A 20829-nucleotide genomic window follows, 5' to 3' on the forward strand; every position below is an offset into this window, starting at 1 on the left:
AGACTCTAGTATAAGCTAAAAGAAAAAATTGAGTCTAGGTCATAGACAAAGGATTGAATTGTTAGATGATAGTATCATGGATATCCATAACGTCTATGAAAGGCTAAAGTAATAACTAATATTAGGAGCCACCGATCGGAAGATAGCTTAAGCCTACATAAAGGGTGATCAGAGGGAAGAGGAAACTAAAGAGTTACATCAACTAAGTAAATCAAGAGTCTGATTATTGGACCCAAAAAATTATAGATCTCGTGATTGAGAACATTGCAGGATCACTCTTAATATCAGAGGTACAAGAGAGATAGTACAATAGCCATATTATACAACGGCCCTACGATAAATCCAGTTAGAAGAGTAACAACCTCATAAGAAGTCAGTATGAAGCTCCCACCAGATTGTGTATGCACCCTAGGTGCATGTGTTATAATAGAGCTTCAAGTTGTGTATGTGAATTATACCTATGTGGAAGGGAGTTCATGAAAGAGATAGAAGATATGATGCAAGATTTTAAGGTAAGTAAGGTAAAGGTGAACAACGCACGAGATACTCAAATGCAGAAGGCTGTGAATAGTCCATATTGCGGATAGAAGGCTAGAGGCGGGGTGATTCAGTATCCAGGAATGAAAGCGGTGTCATCAGCAGCATATCTTACAGCCTATGGTTTCTAGGTATCAAGAGGCCTAGTCAAGCGAGTAAAGAAGAGTTAGAGACAATGCGATGTCTTGCTTGATGTTTCAGAATAACATAAGGAAATATATAGGGCAAGCAAGTTGAAGGAAGGTTGCAAGTAGTATAAATAGATATGTGTAGGTCGCAAGCTAAAGTACGGTAGAGAGGCAAGGTCTTAGGAAGACATGAGTAAGGATAAGGAAAGGCAAGTGAGAAGGTGACGAGAATGGATAAGTCCTTGGGATTAAGCCCATAAAAACAAGAGAGCTAATGGTTTCTCTAAGTTATAGAAAGTTCAGTATAGCCTGAATGAACTCAAAGGAGTCTAAGACTAATAGCATTTAGAAGAGATTGAATGCTGCCCTGGTAATAGAATAAGGGTGTAATTGTAATAGATAAAGGATGCCATTTGGACTTTTGATTGAGTAATGATTTGAAGAAAAAAAAAAGTATTTCATGAATTGTACATGATTAAAATACCCACGTAAGGTGAATCATATTGGGATGCTATGAAATACGATTATGAAAGTATAGTATTGCCCCCAGGTGGATCAGGAAGATCACTTCAAATATTCCTCGATGCAACGTGAGCATGTATGATTACGTAAGAGGTTTCAAGTTATCAGTGGTAGATTGTAGATCATTATTGAGGTAAATCAACAATGAATGGATAAAAGTTCCAAGTATGAGATGAGATTAGGCCGTCATTCTTAAGATGAACAGTAATGAGGAAGCATTAAAGGACTTAGATTTATACATATAGGATAAGCAACAAGAGTAACCCGGAGTTTGGTAGCAGACCTCAGTAACGATAAAGCGAAGTAAGAGTTATGGTATAGTATGACCTACGTAGAGGCAGTAAAGTCATACGAATGGATAACTGGGTCTATTAAATAAGATATAGCAATATTCGTAAGTTCAACAAAGTACCGAGCGAATAGCTTTAGTATACCTATAGATGCCCAGAGGGATATCTTGTCAAGCTCTGTATATGTTTACAAAGTGAGTCATAGAGATTGGCTAAAAACTAGAGGAAAAAGGAAAGAAGAGTCGCATAGGCGCACTTACAAGGTTAGAGTCGTACAGGCTGCATGATAGAAGGTAGCAACAATTACGAGATTGGAGGATTTCTACTACAAGTCATGGTGTGAGAAAGAGACCTAAATGGGGGGAATGCCCTGGCCTTTGAATTTATTCATAGAATAGTTGCATAGATGGAAAGAAGAGTACTAAAGTATTCGCAAGAACTATAGGTTATGATAATGATAAGTGCATCAGTAAACATTCGAGGACGAATGTTCCAAAGGAGGGAAAATTTTCATACGTGAAAGTACGCCATAAGTAAATTGATGAAAGCTCTGAAATGAGATGTTACATCCTGCATTTTCGTACGTTAAAGTTTCATCGTAAGTTAATCGATGTAAGCTCGGGAATGAGATTATTTTGAGATTATAAATAATATGCTATTTCAAACAAGTGATAAGTAAATTCGTGAAGGTGAGAGGGTAAGCTAATCAAAGAAAGTGAGTTTCGTCGAAGTTTGTCAATTTGGGATAAAATACGGTCTGAGCTATAATACCTGGTATTTATGGACTAGTACCATACAGGGGACCATGACCATGAGAGTAAGATGTTTAAAGCATGTTAAAAGTAAGTAGTATCTTAATTAATTTGAGATAATTCTTAATTATATAGGTAATTGGTTAATTGTTGGAGTGGCAGGGGATTAATAAGTTGATTAAAGAAAGGGGTAAATTATTTGGAAAAACTTGATAAGCTCCTAACGTGGCAGCCCAAAGGGTCTTGATTAAAACCCAAATAAGTGACTCTTAATACAAGTGAAAGGTGGCATCTTTAGGAGATAATTGTTGGCCAAGTCACTACATGAAGTGCGGCCCACACCCACTAGAATAAGACATCTTAAAATTCAAAGAGAGACATATCTAATCTTCATAGCAAAGTAAAATGCTTCAGAAAACTCATACAAAGTGATAGCAACGTGAATTACTACAAAATTCAACAAGACTACTTAGCAACATGAGAATTGCGATTCTAAGGGAGTACGGTGCAATCTTTCTCAAGAACATCATACGAATTTTTCCATACCTCGATCCACTGTTACATGTCTTTTTCGCAATTGACGTGTGTTAGATGGATTGTCAAGAGAATCGGCTCAGGTATGTTAAGTCTATCCCTTCTTTCCTTTTGGCATGACCCACACGATACAAACAAAACGAGCAAATGCAAAACTTTCATAAATGACTCTATTCATAGAAGTACTAGAAGTGAATGTGCTCTTGATTCTCCATGTGTCCTATTATTCTATTATTTGTTCATGGGTCTCAGAAAATACGTAAGTTGATAAAGTGTATTTCATGATATTAATCAAATGCATATTGATCTTATGATATTCTGAGAAACCTTATTAAGGTATTTCTTATGTATTTCATTCATTTATACATGTAAATTGACCCATGACCAGATGGCGTTATATACAGATATATTTTATGTATATGGGATATGGGAAAAGGTTACCGCATTATATACGTGCCACCACCTGATCAGCTGTTATACGTTGTTGATTTTGCCCACAGTGGCCGAGATGATATGATGGGATGCCCTCAAAGGCTTGATGATGTTATGTACGCATATACCTATGCATGGTATGAAATTTATATGCATATGCATGGCATTATAATATTAATAATTCATAGAGTTATTCAGACTTACATGTTGAGTCTTTTACTCCATGTTTCTCTCATGTCTATTATTTATTGATTTTCATACCTTACATGCTCGGTACATCATTTGTTATTTGTGTCCCTTTTCCTAGGGATGCTGTGTTTCATGCTCGTAGGTCTCGATTGATAGGTTGAGAGTCCTCCAGGTAGGCTATCAGCTCAGCGGAAGGTGTTGGTGCGCTCCGTTTGCTCCGAAGTTGCTTATTACTCAGTATGATTTGGACGTGTATTGATTAGTATGGTGGGCCCCTGTCTTGGCCTTTATGGTATTGATCTACTCTTAGAGGCTTGTAGACATATGTAATGTACATGAAAGATTGTATGGCCTTGTCGGCCTATGTTCAGTGTACGTGTGATCATTTTGGCCTTATAGGCCCATATGTCATATGTGTAAAATTGTATTATATGTTGGGCCGTCCTATGTCAAGTGTTACCTCATGTTTCATTCTAGTTATCTCACAATAGCCTTTCCATTTCATTTACCTAAGATAGTATGATACGAAAGATAAGTTATGTTGGTACTCGGTTGAGTAAGGTACCGGGTGCGCGTCGCGGCCAATCGGTTTGGGTCGTGACAGTTATTAACTTTGAATTCCAAAACTAATGATGATTCATACCAAACCAACTCCAATTGACTTCAAATTTTGTACACGAATCATAAATGACAGTACGGATCTATTCCAACTTGCGGAATCGGGATCCGATGCCAGCATCAATAAAGTGAACTCCCGGTCAAACTTTTCAAAAAATTTCATTTTCCAACTTTCGCCAATTCATGCTTAAACGACTTATGGACCTCCAAATCAACATCCAGACATGCTCCTAAGACCATAATAACCATTTGGAACCATCAAAATGTCATTTTGGAGTCGTCTACACAAAATTCAAACTCCAGTCAACTCTTAAAGCTTAATCTTAGAAAACAAGAATCCTTCTTCCAAAGCAATCACGAATCATCCAAAATCTGAACTCGACCACGCACACACGTCGTAACATATAATACGAAGCTTCTAGAGACCTTAAGTCACTGAATGGGATGCTAATCCTCAAAATGACCGGTCGGATCTGTAACGACCCAACTGGTCATTTTGAGCTCTAGCGCATCGTTTAGCAGTTTGAGGTCATGAGCAGCTTTACTTTAGGTATTATAACTTGTACATATTGTCGGAATTGAATTTCTGGAAGTTTGGAGTTGATTTTGAAAGAGAATTCTCATTTCGGAAGCTTTAAGTTGAAAGAATTGACTAAGATTGGATTTTTGAGTAAATGACCTCAAAATCGGGATCTGAAGTTTCCAATAAGTTCGTATGATGATATCGGACTTGGGCGTATGCCCGGATCGGATTTTGGATGACCTGGGAGCATTTTGGTGCCTATTGTGGAAGTTAGCATTTTGGAAGAAATTTCATAAGTTTGGGTTGAAGTGCATTTCATTGTTATCGATGTCCGTTTGGGATTCTGAGTCTGGGAGTAGCTCCATATGGTGATTCTGGAGTTGTCAACACGATCGAAGTAAATTCGGAGGTCCGTAGGTCATTTTGAAGTCATTTGGCTAAAGATAGAAATTTGAAGGTTTTTGAGAAGTTTGACCAGAAGTGGACTTTTTGATATCGGGGTAGGATTCCGATTCCGGAAGTTGGAGTAGGTCTGTAATGTCGAATTTGACTTGTGTGCAAAATTTGAGGTCAATCGGACGCGATTTGATGGGTTTCGGCATCGAATGTAGAAGTTCGAAATTTCAAAGTTCATAAAACTTGAATTGGAGTGTGATTCATGGTTTTAGCATTGTTTGATATGATTTGAGGCCTCGAGCAAGTCCGTAATGTGTTATGGGACTGGTTTGTGTGATTGGACGGGGCCCCGGGGGCCTCAAGTGTGTTTCGGGGTAGTTTCGGATCATTTCGGGTTGTTTTGCAATAGCTGATGCTGGTGTCTGGTGTTGTTCTTCGCGTTCGCGAGGGTCCTCTCGCGTTAAGAAGGATTTTGCTTCAGGGACTCTGTTCTTCGCGTTCGCGAAGAGATCCTCGCATTTGCGAAGAAGGAATTCTCTGTAGTATAGGTCTGATTCGGAGGCTCATATCTTACAATCTATAAGGAATTTGGAGATGATACAAAAATGAAAATTGTATCCCTTTATGTCTAGTTTTTAGAAAAGTAAACCATTTAGCATTTGGATTTGTGTACAAAACGTTATGGCTGGTAAATTACAGGCTGTCCGGGAAGATGAAGAAGAAATTGTGTTGCACAAGACTGACTTTGGCAGCTTATAGCTCAAAATCTATAAGGAATTAGGAGATGACAAAAACATGAAAGTTGTAAATCTTGGTGTCCAGTTTTCAAAATATTAAACCATTTGTCATTTGAAGTTATGTACAAAAGGCTATGGCCATTATACTAGAGGTTGTTTGAGAAGAGATTCGAAAATGGTTTTTGGAAATTTTCTTCTTCGCAAAAGCGAAGAAGAGTCATATGGGCAATGTATAAGTGTAAAGAAATGGGTTTGGCTCATTTCATCTCATTTCCTCCATGGGAGCCGACCTAGGAGCGATTTTGGAGCTCCATTTGCATCATCCATGTCAAGGTAAGTGATTCCCACCTATTGCAAGTTAATTACTTGGATTATATCTAGATTTTAACATGGAAAATCATGTAAATTAGTAGAAATTTTGGGATTTTGAAGAAAACCTCGGAAATTTGTATTCTTGGATTTTGACCACGATTTTGGAAATGAAATTGAGAGCCAACTATATATTTGAGTTCGTGAGGCTATGGGTAAACTTTATCTTCAAAAAATTTAGGAATCTGGGCACGTGGGCCCGAGGGCAATTATGTCAACTTTTCGATCGGGGTTAGGAATTGTTATAAATTAGATTGTAATGAGTAATTGAGCATATATTAATGGAATTTCATAATTATTGGCTAGCTTTGGAGCATTTAGCATCGATTCAAGCCTTTGGAAGGGCGTGGAATGCCGGTTATGGATCTTCAAAGCGAGGTGAGTTTCCTTTCTAACCTTGTAAGATGGAATTCTCCCCATATGTAAAATAATTGATTATGTTCTCCTATTTTTGGGGGCTACATACGCATGAGGTGACGAGAGCCCGTGCGTAGCTACTAATATATGTAAGTCCGGGTAGTCTAGGACCCTAAAGCATGCTATACTTGGAGTATTTGTAATCTTGTTGGCAGTTGAATTGCTTAAATCCTATCGAATTGGTAAATGAATTTCTAAAAGGATTAAACTTTATTTTCTTAAATCATTAAAAGAGAATTGGCTTTTATTTGGATAAATGTTCCCCGATAAATTCTTAATTGGATGTTTGAGCATGTATTTCTATTTGTACCTGCGTCGCATGTATGATTCGCGAGCAGGGTGATTGTTTATTTAAATTTGACCGCGCCGCATGTATGAGTCGCGAGCGGGGTAATAGATGCATTTATGGTTCACGTCGTTTGACCCTCGGCAGTGCACATTTTACATTTCTATTGGATCGGGCCGTACGACCTCGGCATAATTTGCGCATGCTTGTATTGCTTGACTTGAAAATTATTGAAGTTGTTATTGCCTCTTCCCGGCTTAAGAATATATGTATAAATGATGAAAAGGAATTTGGAAATTTCCTATAAAAGAAATAATCGTTTACTTGCTTCAACCTATCAAATTACAATCATGTTTATTAAAACCCACAATTTAATATATTATTGATATAACATTATTGAACCACTAGTAAGTATCGAAGTCGACCTCTCGTCTCTACTTCTTCGAGATTAGACGGGATACTCATTAGGTACACGTTGTTTTTCGTACTCATACTACACTTCTGTGCATTTTTGTTGCACATGCGCATGCATCTCTAGCGGCCTAGTGGGCATAGCAGGATGATTGATACGGAGACTTAGGTGAGCTGCATTTTCCGAGAAGACCCGCAGCCAGCAAGTCTCTTTTAGATTACTGTATTTATTTTCTGTCCAATATTGTATTCCGGGCGGTTGTTGTATTACATTATTTCTCAAAAATTGCTCATGAACTTGTGACACTGGGTTCTAGGATGTCTTTGGGTTTATTCAGAAATTTTAAAAGTTGTTAAATGTTTCATTATTTATTCAGAGGAATTTACTATGTATTGTTTAAATGTATAAAAGAGGTAATTTCGGAAATGTTTAAAACGAGAATTTAATTAAGTATTTTGGTTGGCTTTCCTGACAGCGGTGTCCGGTGCCATCACGACCCTTAGTGGATTTGGGTCGTGACAACATGGTATTAGAGCACTAGGTTCACTTAGATCTCATGAGTCATGAGCAAGTCTAGTAGAGTCTTGCGGATCAATACGGAGACGTCTGTACTTATCTTCAAGAGGCAACAAGGCTGTTAAGAGCACTCTCCTTCCTGATTCCTCATCGTGTTTGATTCCTTTGAGTCTTATGCCTTTGTTTATTTCCTACTCAATCTTATGCGACGTGAAGCACTTGCTATATCGATCGAGAATTGAGAAATTGTAATGGTACTACAGATATGGTGCGGGATGTTCCTCCCTGCGTATTTGATTGGGTTATTTTTGTCGCCTTGCAGAAGGTCGTTCTGTCATTTCTACTCAGTATCAGTACTACCTAAGGTTTTGAGATTTGGCATTAATAGTTATGATGATTCGTGCATTGTTATCGCACAGTATTGGTGTAATGGTAAGATGCTTGTCTATGCGTTGAAGCAGTAAATGACTTGGAAGGATGTTTACTCAGTGCAAGATTTAGAGATTCAGAATTTTATTTCCGGTGGAGGAGAGGCAATCGGGCTTTGAATGTCCAAGTTTTGTTTGATGGAGTAACACGACTTGGTATTTTCGAGCGTGGTAGAATGTTCATCTGTGGTGTGGTGTCATAGTCCTTGTTGAATACGTTAAGTTTGCCGGTGTTATGATTTTCTTCAATTCGCCTTTGGGGCAGAGTAGCATATGGGTTCTGTGGTAAGATGACTACACTCCTCAAGAAACTTTTAGAGTGATTTGGGATTCATGATGGACAGTGACTAGGTCTACGAGCTTAATTTGAAATATTGGCTAGCATAACAGTGGGAGATTTGATATGACAGAAAGGAGTTGCTTGATATGAAGAAGGATACAACATAACTTTGAATTGGAAGATATTGTCGCATATTTAGTTGATGTCCACGAGGAGTGTATGGACTTGTGTAGCTGGTGAATGAGCAGGGGCTCAGGTGGGTTATCTCCTATGAGCAGGTTAGCGGTCGCGTGGTTGGTGATGATCTTGCGAAGGATTTTACTAGCAATCTGGTAAGAGGTTTAATATGTGAATGTTGCTAGAGATTTAGAGTGTTCATGAAATTCTAACGGAAGGATTTCGAGGAATCTGGCGGTTTAATTGCGCAAGGTCATGTCAATAAGAGATAAACAATCTTGGTGGGTTCCAAAGTTGTGTAATAGTGGCTTCAAGCTAAGTGGGAGAGTCCCACCGCCTACGATTGGATTGCCTGATCGCCTATTTGTGAGATTTCTAGTTATCGGCATATTGATGGGTTACTACGACTGAGGAAAGAGAACATCAGTGGTAATTTGAGCAAAGGAATTGAAGAATGTGTTCTATAATTGGCATCATTGATTCATGTTCAGGCTTTGGGAAGACTCAGGAATTATGCTTCGCGTAGAAGTGAGTTGAAAGGAAGGTGATTCGGCTGGGTGCTTCTTTGAGAGGGTGGTCATGTGCTAGCGGAGCCTGCAGTTGATTATATTCGGGACCAAGTCAGAGTGGGTGACTCTCAATAACAATCCTAGTGGGTTCAAAGGTTAAGGTATGGTGTCTAAGGGTTTCGAGTCCATAGTATGATTGAGTACCGAGCTTTTGCAGCAGATTATGATAAGGAGTTTGGAGTGTTCTGTGTTATCTTCGGTCTGCGGTATAAATTGAGAGGAATGGGAAAAAATGACTTCGGATTCATAGAGGAATTATCAGAATGGGTGTACCAGTTGAGGATGCAAATATGCGCATAATTAGGGTATGAGATGGTTCATGGGAATTGAGACAACATGGTCTCGTGAAATAAGGTCACTCAGGATGAGTGTGGATTTGGATTCGTGATGTTTTGAATGGGGATACTATTATCCCTAAGTCAATCCCAGAGTAAATTGGAAGAAGTAAAATCAGTTAGCAATGGTTGAATTGGTATAATGGTGGCAACGATTAGTTCCTTCAACGTGTTAAGTTATGCATATGATTACAGTAATATGTGCGAGGTTTGATGGTCGTTGTTATTGATTTTATTTGGAGGCTTTCGAGTATTATGGCCTATTATGTGCAGATGGATCCCAGAAAAGTTATGGTAGTTTAGACCACTACTTGAGGTTGGTATTTTCTGTGGTTATGAGAATTTAGTCACGATTTATAATGGTTCCCTTGAAATGAGTTAAGTAAAAGGCTTTTATATGATGAAGTGTTAATCTATTAGTGGTTCTGGAATTATGATGAAAATTGTGTTCTATCGTATACTGGCATGCTGGGTGCAGTGAGTGGTGTGGAATTTGAAGTGAGGATCAAGGTTGTAATCCCGTCTTGACAAAGATGTCACGAGCTCGGATGAGCAGGAAATGGGTTTAGATGTTTAAAGTAAGTTGGTATTGTCTTCAGCGCCACTTGCGATTGGTGTTTTGTGAAAGAGGCTTTGCATCTTGGTTAAGGATTGTTGATCGTTTTTTAACGTTAGTGCGGCCGGTCGTTTGGATGTACAGACCTATTATTTGTTTCGGAAGGTTGTGGGAGCATGCCCCAAGGGAAGGTTGTATAATTGTGGCATGTAGTCACTTGATTGGTTGAAGAGTTAAACCAAGTATGAAGATCGTGGTGATATCGTTGATATGGGAATTGATGCCTGGAGGGCACTTAATTTATTGGGTTATATACTGTGGAGGATTACTCCAGTTATGATGGTTGTTCTTGTGTGTGATGATAAAATGGGGGTGATTATGGACCTTTGAAAGGTTATTAGCCTGGTTCAGTGTGATCAGAATCAGCTTGGGGTCGGTGGATGGATTTAGATGTGAATATGGGCTCTATATCAGGCCAGATGTGTTCATTTCAGTAATGCGCTCCTCATGGAAGAGTAATCGGGGTGTTATTTTGTTGTCAGTTATTTCATGTAATGATATATTGCGCCGCGTGAGTCATGAGACGGCTTGGTGAATTTCTTATGTGTTGAGGTTCTGTGTAGAGATGATGTTATATGAGTAGAATGGCTCTTGAGATTCAAATTGTATATCGCACCTCAGCTGTGCTTGAGTTTGTAGCTTATAGCGCTATATGTCTTCCCAGGGATGGTATTATGCACTTAGTGTGCTTATGGCCGACATTCGATATCTTGTTGTAATGAGCAATCTAGCTCGGTGTGTATCTCCTTGTGTGAACTTTATGGGTGGATTGGGTGGCACGCCGCCATGGGTATGTTGTTCGAATCGGGTTGCGCACCGCAATAATGTGATGTTGAGTACAGATTCCTATATCTGTTTTTATGTGTTTTGTTTCTTATTTTTCTGAGGAAAGCTCATATTAGTTGTGTGCCCGCGTTGCATGTAAGATTCGCGAGCGGGGTGTCTGTTTAGTTACGTTGAACGCGTCGCATGTATGATTCGCGAGCGCGGTAATTGGATTTCCTTTTTAGAGTTCGTTTTCCTTTTGTATCGCATTTGAATTGGTAGCCTATCGGCACATTGTGGCATCATATGACACTTTGATCATGTCCGGGGTGGCTTATTGCCTGAGCAGTTTCGTACTGGGGAGATGAGATCATTGGATTTAGGATCATTGCAATTTGATTATATGAAGTATATTAAGAAGCAAAGACCATTATTTGGTTCAGAATGAGGTGATGGTTCTTGTCAGGAGTATAGACCCAATGAATTGTTGATTCGGCAGTGGTTATGAATTTTTACACATCCCTTCCTTCGTGGCGGTATTGTTAGAGTTAGAGCAAGACTTATATATATCATGAGGTACACTGGGAGCATCAGATTCGTGGGATTTCGACTAATTTAATCAGAGAATGCTATTGTGGTCTTGTGAGTAAAGTGGTGCAAGGTGTGAATTCAGCTAAGGTATGCAGTCAAGTTTTGGTGCTGCATGTAGTTATTGATACGGTGTTCATATATTGGAAGCAGGCCTGGCAGAGAATTCCGGAAGTTGGAATTGGGATCTAAGCTTATTTTCTTGAATAAAAAGGAATATCTTTAGAATTAATCGAGCTAATGTGCTCATCTGGGTTGTAGTAGCACGGGTAGGTGCACGAGGTGTTAAATAGTGATTTCGGACAACTTCAGTGCAGTTCTTAGCACGTTCGAGGACGAACGTATGTTTAACTGGGAGAGAATGTAATGACCCAACCGGTCGTTTTTAGCTTTAGCGCCGGTCGTTTTGAGCTTTAGCGCGTCATTCAGCAGTTTGAGGCCATGAGCAGCTTTACTTCAGGTATTATAACTTGTACGCATGGTCAGAATTGAATTTCGGGAAGTTTGGAGTTGATTTGGAAAGAAAATTCTCATTTCAGAAGCTTTAAATTGAAAGAATTGAGTAAGATCAGATTTTTGAGTAAACGACCTCAGAATTGGGATCTGAAGGTTCCAGTAGGTTCGTATGATGATTTCGGACTTGGGCATATGCCCGGATCGGGTTTTGGATGAACCATGAGCGTTTTGGTGCCTATTGTGGAAGTTAGCATTTTAGAAGAAATTTCATAAGTTTGGGTTGAAGTGCATTTCAGTGTTATCGATGTCCGTTTGGGAGTAGCTCCGTATGGTGATTCTGGAGTTGGGAGCATGATCAGAAGTAAATTCGGAGGTCTGTAGATCATTTTGAAGTCATTTGGCTAAAGATAGTAATTTAAAAGTTTTTGAGAAGTTTGACCTGAAGTGAACTTTTTGATATCGGGGTTGGATTCCGATTCCGGAAGTTGGAGTAGGTCCGTAATGTCGAATATGACTTATATGCAAAATTTGAGGTCAATGGAACGTGATTTGACGGGTTTAGGCATCGAATATAGAAGTTTGAAATTTCAAAGTTCATAAAGCTTGAATTGGAGTGTGATTCATGCTTTTAGCGTTGTTTGATATGATTTGAGGCCTCGAGATAGTCCGTAATGTGTTATGGGACTGGTTTGTGTGATTGGACGGGGCCTCGGGTGTGTTTCGGGGTGGTTTCGGATCATTTCGGGCTGTTTTGCAATAGCTGATGCTGGTGGTTGGTGTTGTTATTTGCGTTCGCGAGGATCCTCACGCGTTCGCGAAGAAGGATTTTGCTTCAGGGACTCTGTTCTTCGCGTTCGCGAAGAGATCCTCGCGTTCGCGAAGAAGGAATCTCTGTTGCACAGGTCTGACTTCGGAGGCTAATATCTTGCAATCTATAAGGAATTTAGAGATGATCCAAAAATAAAAGTTGTATCCCTTTGTGTATAGTTTTCATAAAAGTAAACCATATAGCATTTTGATTTGTGTACAAAAAGTTATAGCTGGTACACTATAGGCTGTCCGGGAAGATGAAGAAGAAATTGTGTTGCACAAGGCTGACTTTGGAAGCTTATATCTCAAAATCTATAACGAATTAGAAGATGACCAAAACATGAAAGTTGTAGATCTGGGTGTCCAGTTTTTAAAACATTAAACCATTTATCATTTGGATTTTTGTATACAGAGTTATGGCCATTATAATATAGGCTATCTGAGAAGAGTTTCAAAAATGGTTTTTGGAAATTTTCTTTTTCGCGAACACGAAGAAGAGTAGTGTAAAGAAATGGGTTTGGCTCATTTCATCTCATTTCCTTCATGGGAGCCGACCTAGGAGCGATTTTAGAGCTCCATTTTTATCAACCATGTCAAGGTAAGTGATTCCCACCTATTGCAAGTTAATTACTTGGATTATATCTAGATTTTAACATGGAAAATCATGTAAATTAGTAGAAATTTTGGGGTTTTGAAGAAAACCTAGGAAATTTGTATTCTTGGATTTTGACCACGATTTTGGACATGAAATTGAGAGCCAACTATATATTTGAATTCGTGAGGCTATGGGTAAACTTTATCTTCGAAAAATTTAGGAATCCGGGCATGTGGGCCAGAGGGCAATTTTGTCAACTTTTCGATCAGGGTTAGGAATTGTTATAAATTGGATTGTAATAAGTAATTGGGCATATATTAATGGAATTGCATAATTATTGGCTAGCTTTGAAGCATTTAGCATCGATTCGAGCCTTCGGAAGGGCGTAAAATGTCGGTTATGGATTTTCGGAGCGAGGTGAGTCTCCTTTCTAACCTTGTAAGAGGGAATTGTCCCCATAGGTAAAATAATTGATTATGTTCTCCTATTTGTGGGGGCTACGTACGCACGAGGTGACGAGAGTCCATGCGTAGCTACTAATATGTGTAAGTTCGGGTAGTCTAGGACCCTAAAGCATGCTATACTTGGAATATCTGTAATCTTGTTGGCAGTTGAATTGCTTAAATCCTATCGAATTGGTAAATGAATTTCTAAAAGGATTAAACTTCATTTTCTTAAATAATTAAAACAGAATTGGCTTTTATTTGGATAAATGCTCCCCAATAATTTCTTAATTGGTTGTTTGAGCATATATTTTTATGTGTACCTGTGTCGCATGTATGATTCGCGAGCAGGGTGATTGTTTATTTAAATTTGACCGCGTCGCATATATGATTCGCGAGCGGGGTAATAGATGCATCTATGGTTCGCGCCATTCGACCCTCGGCAGTGCACATTTTATATTTCTGTTGGATCGGGCCATACGACCTCAGCATGATTTGCGCATGCTTGTATTGCTTGCCTTTAAACTTATTGAAGTTGTTATTGCCTCTTCCCGGCTTAAGAATATATGTATAAATGATGAAAAGGAATTTGGAAATTTCCTATAAAAGAAAGAATTGTTTACTTGCTTCAACCTATCGAATTACAATCATGTTTATAAAAATCCACGATTTAATATATTATTGATATAACATTATTAGACCACTAGTAAGTGTCAAAGTCGACCTCTTGTCTCTACTTCTTCGAGATTAGACGGGATACTCATTGGGTACACTTTGTTTTTCGTACTCATACTACACTTCTATGCATTTTTGTTGCACATGCACATGTATCTCTAGTGGCCTAGTGGGCGTAGCAGGATGGTTGATATGGAGACTTAGGTGAGCTACATTTTCCGAGATGACCCGCAGCCAGCAAGTCTCTTTCAGATTACTGTATTTATTTTTTGTCCAATATTGTATTTCGGGCGGTTGTTGTATTACATTATCTCTCAGAAATTGTTCATGCACTTGTGACACTGGGTTCTAGGATGTCTTTGGGTTTATTCAGAAATTTTAAAAGTTGTTAAATATTTCATTATTTATTCAGAGGAATTTACTATGTATTGTTTAAATGTATAAAAGAGGTGATTTCAGAAATGTTTAGAACGAGAATTTAATTAAGTATTTTGGTTGGCTTGCCTGACAGCGGTGCCCAGCGCCATCACGACCCTTAGTGGATTTTGGGTCGTGACAGGATCACTACATTCTCCCCCTCTTAAATAGACGTTCGTTCTCAAACGTGCCAAGAACCATTTCGAAGACCATAAATCATTGAATGGACTTACCATACATATACTCGTGGGTTCCACATAGGCACAACGATACCATCCCAACTGAAAATTAGTCCTTCCACCCATACTAATAACCTTAGAACCAAATTTCTAGAACCCTATTTCAAACCTTCACAACCCTACGAATTAATTCCACAAGCGATAATCAAAGTATATGAATAAATAACAAGGATCTCATCCTAATATAACTTCAACGCGACATGCAGCCCGATCCAAACATAACAAACCTCATGGAAATGTGAGGACCCCATCCTCAGCTCTAAATCACAAGTAGTATATACATCACACCAACTGAAACCTTCCACTAATTCAATTATGCTATCGAACTCACAACACATACTAACCCCTATACCAGTAGAGCATCTAAATCATAAATCGTAACTAACCATCCCGAAATCGCATTAAAACCTACCGTAATGGGTAACAGGAAGTGACTTCTAGTCTAATAGCTCTCAATAATGAATTAAAACAACACGATAGGCACGGGTTACCACTATAGAATCTCCCAATAGGGGAAAACACATAAGAAGAGTACCAAATCACTAAACTCACCCATATATAAAGCAAGATAAGAGGATTGACCCCGATAAGCAGAACCAAGTCAAGATAAGAATGATGCTCCTCTATAACAATTGAAACCATACCTATAACAACATCATCTAGTGCAACGACCTCAGCCTACCGTGGAAAGCACATCAACGGGTCGGGCCTCCCTCTCTTGGACACCCTCTGCTCACTCGACCTGCACCCTAAGTTGGTGGTGTAAGGATATCAGCAATTGGAGCAAAACTCATAGCCTGAATACCCTGCTGTGACACATATGTCTGGAGTCTGGACAATCTCTCACTATGTGGCTTGTATCTCCACACTCAAAGTAACCTCTCCACTGGCATGGTTGTAGAAGTTGTACGACATGAGCACTCTGAGACCCATGGATATCTGAAGCACTGCACGAATCCTGAAGTGCAAACTGAATTGGCTGACCCAGAGAACATCTACCATGGCATACCTTGCCTCCAAAATAGGGACTAGTAGATCCTCCCGGTCCACGAGGCTTCTTAGCCTCCCTATCATGTCTCTTCTGACCCTGCATGTCCCCACTCTCCTAGTCTTGCATTCCGCGAGTGATCTCTACCACCTTCTAAAATCGAGCATCCTTCTCTAACTCCTGAGCCATGCTAAACCAGATATCATGATTGAGCCCCTCAATGAACCTGCAGACTTGCTCTTTAACTCAAGAAACCAAAGCAGGTGCATGCCTGGACAAATCACTGAATCTAACGGCATACTCTGACACTAACATAGTGCCCTGACGCAGCTACTCAAACTCCATGCACCATGTATCCCGAAGAGTCTGGGAACAAACTCTCTTAAAAACATCTCTGAGAATTGAGTCCATGAAAGTGAAGATGCATCGGCCGGGCTACCCAACTCGTACGTTCGCCACCACTAATATGCCGCTCCCTTAAGCTAGAATGTAGTAAAAGCAACCCCACTCGTCTCCATAATACCCATAGTGCGGAGAATGTGGTGGCATTCCTCTAGAAAATCATGTGCATCCTCTGAAGCCAAACCACTGAAGGTAGGAGGGTAATACTTCTTGAACCTCGCAAGTCTAAGTTGTTACTCCTCAGATGTTTCTACCCTAACTATAGGATGAACTAGAATAACAAGCTATTTTGGCATGACACCGGGAACCTAACCATATGGACTCGCTGCTCTAGAGTACGGGCGGCGGGAGTCTGAGCTCCTCCCCCAGTTTGTGAAGTAGCTTGTGCAACCGGAATCAACCCCGCATGAGCAATGTACCAAACATGATCAAGAACTGTGTTAAGGTCTCCTGAAGTCCGGGGGCAACAACAGGCACCTTCGGTGCTTGTCCCCCAATAGGGGCAACTAGCGGCTCCTCAATTGCTGCTCTGACCGGTGCTCTAGCTATAGCACGTGCTCCTCCTCGACCCCTGCCTCTGCCTCTGCCTATGCCTCTACCTATGCCTCTTCCCTGGCCTCTAGAAATACTGGCTCTGGGGTAGTGCCATCGGTAACTACAGCTCGTGTCCTCACTATTTGTGAGAGAATAGAACGACAAAGGCTCAAACTCCGAGATTAATAAATCTGCACAATAGGAAAGAAAGAAGTGAAACTGTCCTAATAGTTCCGTAGCCTCTCGATGATAAGTACAAATGTCTCTATACCGATTCACAAGACTTTACAAAACTTGCTTATGACTCGTAGCACCTATCAACCTAGAGCTCTAATACTAACTTGTCACGACCCCAATTTCCCTCTGTAGGATGTTGTGATGGCACCTAGCCTTAGGGACTAGATAAGCATAACACTTACAAAATTGGAAAACTCAACCAAAAACTATTAAACACGAACAGAAATTTTTCTATACAAAGCTTACAATTCCAAAACCGGTAGTACAAGTCATAAGCTCTACTGAGTTTACTAGAAAATCTCTATGTACAACTATTCTGGAATAGAAATAAATAGTATAAAGTAAAATTTTAGAAGGTGACTCCATGGCATGGGAACGCAACAGCAGGTATACCTTGAGTCTCCACAGTAATTCCCGATCAGCTAGATAATGATCAACAACTCTGAGTACCTCAATTTGCACAAAAATATGCAAAAATCTTAGCATGAGTACACCACTATGGTACCCAGTAAGTATCAAGACTAACCTCGATAGAGTAGTGACGAGGGATAGTCAAGACACCTACTAGACTTAATAACTTGTACAAGTATGAATGTGAAACTAACGGGGAACAATATTAATCTAAAGCTAAGCATGATAACAATAATGAAACAATGCTAGTATAGGAAACAAAAGTACCAATTAGCAATGACACACAATAGGTAATAACATCATGGAGTAAGCTGGATATAGTTTAAGTCCGATGAAACCAAGTAAGGAAATACAAGTAACACTAAATAAGAGCAACCACTTTCTCACAAGATTTGTTCAAGGTCTTCCCCGAGGTAATTCACCTCATAGTCACATTTCACGGGTCCCAACTTATGAACCCTAATCACTTGGCATTTTGTGCCCACATTACAATTCCTAATTGCACGGACAACTCATGTGCCAAGGGAGTAACAATATCAAGTATCCGCACGGACAACTAACGTGCCAAAAATAATAATAATTCATTACCACACCAAAAAACTCACGTGCTAATAGAACAACTCTCACACAGAAGGCAAGTAAACGGGAGTACATGTAAATGGTCAAAAACACCAGGATTCGTCTTCTTATACTGATATGGGTGATTAATTATGTGTATGCTTGTTCAAGTGTTCTATCTCAATTCAAGTCAACAAGTAAGAGTAGAGAAAATGAATGGCACTGATTAGCTCCAACCTTGCACCACTATATAATGGCGAGGAGAGGTCAATGCAGCTTTTACCCGAAGGGTCGGGATCGATTTCCATAGGGAGTTAATATTGGTTGGAAGTTGGGTTTCTATCTAATCTAGCTATGTATGTCGCTTTTAATTGCACTTCTAACCATGCTTGGATTTGTTGCTATTCTACTTTTAATGCTATTGATTACTGAAATTAATCTAAGTACAATGTTTTTGTAAGAGTTTTCTTAATTGATAAAAATCTATAGGGAAGTGACTTACACCTAGGTGAGTATCTAATGGGGTCTAAAATTTAGGACTAGCTTGTTATATTTGGGGTCGTGATATAACCTTTACACATAGTTACTCACTCTATTCCTCTCGGTAGTTTGAGTGACTTTGCCCTAATTGGCTTTCTCAAGCCCAATTAGGTGTTCAAACAATACAAGTAAAATTGGCTCAAGTCGGATATTACTATCTCTAGGTTTAACGCTTTAATTGGGGCTATCAATCTCTTAAATGCATCCCAATTCCTTGTTAGCCTAATTTTTCTAGACTTAGCCCCTCTTTCTCAAGAAAAGTCTTAAGTCATAAAGGCACAAATCAGTGTTTGCAACCACCAATTCTAAAAGCATGAATCAAGCTAAATATCACTAACCCATAAACAATTAAGCCCTAAAATTGAAGAACCACTAAATATCCACATTAAGGTTGGGTCACAACCCTAGCTAATGGGTTTAGCTACTCATAATTAAGGTAGAAATCAAAGATGAAGATGAAATATAAGCCATAGAAGTTGATTACAAGAATAAAATCTAAGAATATAAGCTAAAGCTACTCTAAAATTACTCAAAGTGCTAAAGTACGGTTGTTCACGAGCTCCTTGATACAAAAGATAACCTAAAAATGTGAAAATGATCTATTTATACACAGCTAAAATTACTGGACAAAAATACCCCTACGGAGGTTCCGCTATCAGCGAAATATTGGGCGCCTCAGCGCATTGACTTTCACGACTGTGCAAAAGCAGGCGCAGACCACGCTCCTCAGTTAGGCTTGGTTTTTAGGGTCTCTAAACTTTGATCGACGCTCTCAGTAGAATTTGCACCGTGGCCGCATCAGGTATAAAGTTGCCGTGCTATTTCACTGCGGTCCGCGGTATCTGTTGTACCCAAAAATACCTTCTCTAAATCTCAATTCCGTGGACAGCATAATTGTGGTCACCCCAGCGGTGGACCTTCCGCGGCCGCTCTTTTCCTTCACGGTCAACGCTTTTATCTCAGCTTTGAACTTGTGCAGATTTAACTCCTTTATGAGCTGGTTATGACTTGTTTGCCTCATTTTGACCAAACCTTGCAGACAAGCACAATAAGTCAGTTTTCGGGAATACTTTCACACATTTTTTATCCAAAACTTAAGCAAAAGAGAGAAAAAGATAGGCTCAAATCCGTAGTTAACAACTCCCCCAAACTTAAGCTTTTGCTTGTCCTCAAGCAAACAAAGTAATTTCCACCTCCATAAGATAAAAGAAAGGAGAATTTCAGCTGTTCTAATGTGACTTCATCAAGCATCAATTAGGACTAACAATTACCCTCAACACAAATGCATTATCAACAACACACAAAATTTTTAGCACCATGGCTCTAGTGCGACACAAGAGCATCAAGAGTTGACTTAACTCATCAAGGAAGCTCGCTCTACTATGCAGGTCATTGCGGAACCCAAATTCTTTCTCCTCTACTCTCCATAAGCAAATCTTACTTTAGATTATATCACTCAGAACAAGGATTGTAGAAAAATATACTCTTCTCTCTCAAAGGAAGGTCACAAGTCTGGTTCTAAGTACCATAAGCTTGCTCTTTAGGTGAATCACCACTAATGTAATCTCACTCAACTCGAAATCATATAGGGCTTTTGTGGGAATGTAATGAAGGCTTTTGGATCAAGGTAGGATATATCGGTCTATGAAGGTTTCATCTTTCCTTAAGCATTTCATTTTCTCATTTCGGCTCTCACTTTCTTGACTCTTTGAGTCATTTTCTTCTTCCTTAGGGGATTAGAGAGACACATGGTCACTCTTTCTTGTTCATGACAATCATTCTTCTCCTTTCTCATCATTCCAAGCCTTTTATTATTGCTTTTATTGAATCCCTTCATTTTTCTATATTATTCACTTTCTTTTTGACTTTTTGGCTTTTTCTTTTGCCTTCCCTTTTCTTCATTTTGTACCTTTTATCACTTTTGCATTCCTCATCTCTCCTCCAAAACTTATGCTTTTGCCAATTGTGCTAAGGAAAGATCGGGTGCCAAGAGAGGATCAGTTTAGGACAGATAAAGACATGATCATAGTTATTGAAAGAACAAGGGCTTCGGCTCAACGGGGTTGACTAGGGATATCATATTTGGAGGGCTATGGATGCTTTCAAGT

This window comes from Nicotiana tabacum, chromosome 1 (assembly GCF_000715075.1).
Source record: "Nicotiana tabacum cultivar K326 chromosome 1, ASM71507v2, whole genome shotgun sequence".
NCBI classification, from domain to species: Eukaryota; Viridiplantae; Streptophyta; class Magnoliopsida; order Solanales; family Solanaceae; genus Nicotiana; species Nicotiana tabacum.